The sequence below is a fragment of the Meleagris gallopavo genome, chromosome 7, assembly GCF_000146605.3.
Source record: "Meleagris gallopavo isolate NT-WF06-2002-E0010 breed Aviagen turkey brand Nicholas breeding stock chromosome 7, Turkey_5.1, whole genome shotgun sequence".
NCBI lineage: Eukaryota > Metazoa > Chordata > Aves > Galliformes > Phasianidae > Meleagris > Meleagris gallopavo.
The window spans coordinates 19,095,440-19,101,007 of NC_015017.2; the positions used below are offsets into that span (position 1 = coordinate 19,095,440).

The 5,568-nt window shown below is 38.2% G+C and overlaps 1 protein-coding gene across 1 annotated transcript in view; it reads left to right on the top strand.

The window, feature by feature from the left end:
* LOC100547273 (prolyl endopeptidase FAP) overlaps positions 1-5,568 on the top strand; it is a 61,883-nt gene that overhangs the window by 9,041 nt on the left and 47,274 nt on the right. The gene's annotated exons all lie outside the window — the stretch shown is intronic.

Consider the following 5,568-nt stretch of genomic DNA (forward strand, 5'->3'; position numbering starts at 1 on the left):
ATGGGCGGCGGTCCTGACGGGACTTCCCTTTACAGACCTTCCTGAAGTGGTTGCTGGGACTCGTCGGGGTCGCCGTTGTCATCACGGTGATCGCCGTTCCGCTGGCTCTGCTCACCGGCGGTAAGTCCCCGGCGGGGCCGGGACGGTGGGGGTAGTACTGCTGCAGCCGCCGGAGCTTGGTCGGTATCGAGGGGTCTGCGGCCGTGAAGCCCACCCCTTTGTGGGGAAAAGTTTTGTTCAAAGTTTGTGCTTGAGCTTACTTTAGAGCTAGTGCTCAAGAATCCTCTGAAACTGGGAAGTGTTTTGTCAAGGAGCTGCCTCATCTGGGAGGATGGGGGCTGTGAGGAGAGAAATTAAAAAGTCATTTAATTTCCGTGCAAATTTAGGAACTACTAGTCATCAGTGTCATCAAATTCAGCACTTTTTTTTTCCCGAAAATCTGCAAAACAACAATAAAAAGCCAATTGCAGGACTTCTTGGGTGTATTGAAGAAATATGATTGTTTTCTAATTTGCTTTATTTGCACAACTTCTGGTTTATTAATGTTTGTTGAGTGAGATTATACACGCTGTACTGTTACAGAGGTCAGAAAAGTAGGAAAAGATTTGGAATGCGTTTTTGGACTCTGATCAGTTTGTACCTTCCAGGTTGATACTGCAGCACTGAATTGTTAATCTAAAACAGCATTAAATCCTCATCCAGTACCGCATTGCTCCCATCTGGTAGGGCAGAGCTGCAGGTTAATCCCTCTCATTATGTTTTTATGATTAACAGCTGTGCAGTCAGGAGCTGCACAGTTCAGCACTGTAAGATCTAAGGAAACAAAGTATTTTGTAGAGCAGATCTTTGGCGGCCTTATGTTTGTAAAATGTTGCCCAAAAGAAAGAAGATATATTTGTTGATTTCTTTCTAAACACAGTAATTGTTTACGTGCATAGGAAGTTCTAGTGTTTAAGTCGGTTAAAGAAGCAAAATTTATGTCATTGTACTGTTCACATGGTATAATTTACATTAAATTATTTTACAGTTCATTTCTGTAATTAAGAATATCACAAAATAGAAAATAGTTTTTCATAGTCTGGGTATCTGAAGTCTAGATATCTGAGTTTCTTATTAACTGGGCTAAAGCTTGCATCAGTATCTACTAATTCTTCACTTTGCTAGATTTTGCTGCTTCATTCTGGTAGATTGGGCTGCTTTTTGCCACTTATCTTAAAAAAGAAAAAAAAAAGCAGATTTCTGAGGTGACTTCAAGTTTAAGAAGTTGGGAATTGCAAGAGAAGGAGTCTTGATAGCTTATCAGGTGTATGCGTGCATCATAATGTAATGCCTAGTCAAAGAATTCAGTACATGGGACTTAATAGTGCTACTCTACCTTCATCGCTTCTTTACAGGTAATGCTATGCTATATCTTGCTGAAAATCAGATGGGTTGTCTTCTTTCATAGATTGTAGGAATCCTGTTGCAAGAGAAGTGGCAGCAATTTGGAGTTGTCATTCAGTTTTATAGTAAAAGAAATCAAAAACAAAATTGAAAAATCACCTCTGCTGCGTGAATTACAAAATATCACCAACTCTGGCTTGTGTTGCTTTGTCTATTGTAAAAGAGCAGTGTGAATGCATGTCTTCTTACGCATGGCTTAAATTAATGGATGACTAGAGCACCTAGGTAATAAAATAAGGATAAAGTAGATACAGCGAGAGAGAGGTCCTGTTTTGCAAACTTGAAGTTCTGACTTCCCAAATCAGGCTGTTTTAATATCTGAATAAAAACTGTAACTAAAGCAAGTTCAAGAACTTTGAATTTTTAACTGAAGGGTGTTAAACCAATGTTTTCTGTTAGCTGAGAGTATACAGGTGGTGTACTTATAATTAGCTCTTCACAGGTGAGAACACTTAGTCACTGGCAGTTTGACTGCGTTGCCCTTATGCACAAACTAAGGTCATGCAAGTCAGCTGAGGATGTCTTCTGGGTCAGTACAGGGACTGGACTGAGTTCAGAATGAAAGGAGGTAAAACTGGGAGGAGATCCAGCAACTCGCGTAACTGACTATGTGAAATCAAAGTTAGCCCTCATAAAAGCAATTGTAATTTTTGCCAAATCTTTATTTCATCCCAATGGTTCAAGCATTTTGCAGAGGGTGAAAACTATTATTCTCATACATGAATATACTGGGTTTGAATTTCTTACCATTGGCATTCTCCCTGCCATGCTCCTCAGTGTACTTCAATTTCATAAGTTTAGTAGTCATGCAATGCAAAATTAGTTAGATAAGTGGGCTTGAGTGCTATAAAAGGACTTGAAATTTTGCCATTACAGAGGAAGTCAGGTTCATTGGCTAGATGATAGGCCTCAGAAGGGAAAGGTTATTTCTGTTTCTTCTCTTGCCCTGGTTTAGCAATGGCAAATGCTTCATAATAAATTTGCATCCCTTCAGTGGCTCTTCAGCTTAGAACTGTGATAGTACAAAATTCCATGCTTTGTGTTCATAGGTCCTTCCAAAAGTAATGCCTCTTATTTATTTCCACAGAAACCACAACAGATACAAAGAGCACAATGACACTCATTGATAGAGCAAATTCTCAACTACAAGACACTGTTTTTCATCCCAATTACCACCATTAGTTATGCGTTTTTGCCAACAATGAACAAGAGCTCTTCATTTCATAGTGAGACAGATGTCCATGGCCATTTGGAACACAACTTGTCTTTCACATCGAACTACTGAAACGCACCACCCACCACCTCGCTGCACTCACATCCACTGTTTGGTCTCCGTAAACATCGTTACTTCATACACACTTCCATGTCAGGCGCCATTTTGTCAGACCACCCTTCTGCTGCCATCTGTCACACGGCAACAAAATGTAATGGAATATTGGTGCAAAGTTTCAACCACTACTGCCATACCACAACCATCTCTCTCTGACATCATGGACCTACAAAATAAAATGGGAAATTACTTTTGAAGTAGCCCCTGTATTTTTACAACATTACCTCAAAGAGTTTAATCCCAAAAGAGACCCAGAAGTCAAATTTGAAGTCAGATGATGAAGGCATTATTATGCCTTGAGGAGTTCTTTAAGAGGTGAATGTAATAACACCTGTTTACCTTGCAAGGCATGAGTATTTATTTAAAAACATGGTTTGTCTGCTCACAAATCATTTTTCTGTTTACTTTTGCTTCTTCCATTTTTTTTTCTTCTATAGCTTTCTATACAAAAGACAGTTCAAAACATCCAGTGGCTGTACAGCATTTCCTCTTCTCTAGCAGTGGTTGTCATTATGGCTCTGGAAAGCCAGGAGTGGAAGCCAATGCTGAGTAGAAAGGAGACAGTGTTATATTTAGCAGACTGCTGCCCTAAGGAGAAAGCAACAAACAATCTTACAGTGTGGAGAGCTGTACAACAGTCTGGTCTAAAACCAGGTTCCTGTACTGGAGATTTAACTCCCCAAGGTAAAATATTGACAAAATGAGATGAAATGTAATTGTTAGGTGAAAATGTGCTTGTCTCCTGTGCTCTGTTAAAAGTAATGTGCCCACTCCTTTGGTTGGAAAAGCATAGCAGGTTCTGGGAAGGTTAATAACCTTGAGGCGCCTGAAAGGACTTGGTGAGTTTGACACTTGACTGATGAGTTAGGTATTACTAGTGGCTGGGAAAAAGCTAACGCAAATAGAGATAAGGGTTATTGGCTGCAAAAGTCCAATGACTTCTTGTCATCCTGGATTTCATAATGAAGATCATTGAGTTTGCTGAGACAGCTTCTTGGTTCAAGGACTCAAAAGAGATGAGATTGCATATCTTCCTGACAGTTTTGTTAATGTATAACTGAAAAGAAGATGAAATGAAAGCCTCCAAATAGCTCTCATTGTTCCTTTGGGAATGGTTACATATCAACGCTTACCCTGTTTATCCTATCTGTGATCTGTCCTCTGCTAAGCAGATTTGTGACTGGATGGTGTGGAGGAGTATCTATTGCCTATGTCAACACCTTGCTTGCAACTGAAAAGGATGCTTAAAGATATGAAGGTGTTTGGCTGATATGCAGCTCTCATATTTGAAGACCTATGCCACAAGATGAATGAATCTGGCAGCTGTTATCTGTCCCAGTTTTCTTGGGAGTAGGAAGTCTTTTATTATCACAATTTTTGGAAGGCCTTAGGCTTAAGGATGTTTAGTGAGGAAGCAAGAAAATATCTAAGTGAATTTTAATCTATGTATTAGAATTGTATCTTTGAAGTAGAATCTCTTTAAGTCTAGGTTAAAAACTTAAGGTTTAGATGAGAATCTTACTTTGTATGTTTTTAAAAGGACAATATATAACCTGTGAATGGTAGTTAATTCTACTCACTTCACTTCAAATTTCTTTACTCAAGTCACCAGTGAAATTCTCTAGAAACTTGTAAGGGAGATACAGTAGGTTAATCAGGCCATTGAAAATATACTATATACTTGTCTGAGCAAACACTCTTTTATTGAATATGACTGCCATAACTGTCTCTCCAGTTTTTTAATGCATCTTGCACTGCATTGCAGAATCCATAGTCTCAGTGATGCATGTGGCTATTCTACTTAGTGACGACAAAGAATAGAAATGTTTTCCTTCTATGTGTCTTTGGCTTTCTCTAGCTGTCATTTAATTGAATTATCTTAATTCAAATGTTCAGTAGCGCATAGAAACAAATTTACCAACAGTTGGTTGATATGTCTAGAACACTTTTATTTCCTTAGTTTGCATGAGATGTGGCAACTTGGAGAGAGCTATTAACTACAAAGTTAATGATTGCCTCTCTCTGGGGAAGTGTCTGCAGCCTTAGTGACAGCTGGGTGAACTGCCCTGGCTGATGTCACTGTTTTTACCTGCTGGCTTTCTCTTGGATGTCGTGCATCAGGCTTCTCTTCTGAATGTGTAGTAAAGTTTCAGTTATTAGTAGCTTTACAGGTTTCCTTTGCTTTTGAGCTGATTACATCCTTTCTTGCTCTTTTGCACTGCATATAGAAATTTAAACAATGCATTCACCAAAAGTAATTTTAACAGTTTTAATTTTGGATATGATGATTTGTCATGGCACAAACTTCACACAACAGTTGAATTTTTATTTCCTTTCCTCCTTACACCTACAGAAACAAACTCAATCTTACTTTTGAGAAAAAGATATATGTTTGCAAAACAAAAAAAAAACAAACAAAAAATAAGAAAAACACTGAAATTGAAAGAATACTATTTATCAACTTTGTATGAACATTCCTTACATAAATGATTAATAGCCTTCTCTCTAGAACATTTTACCTAAATTTTTGTTGCTGTAACAGGTATTATGTTGTACATATTTCTAATATATCACTATGATAGTAAATACGCATGTGTTGCTCAGGGGGAGTAAAGGGTAGATAGAAAGAGCGAGTCATTTGGAACTTAGAAAAACAGTCTGTCTGGAAAGAAAGAAAAATAGAAAAATATAGAGACGAGAGAAAATTCAGCTTTCACAATCTCTCTGAGGAATTTGAGAGAAAGAAGCCATTTTGCTAAAATATGAATATATTGTGAATATATACTAGCCTACAA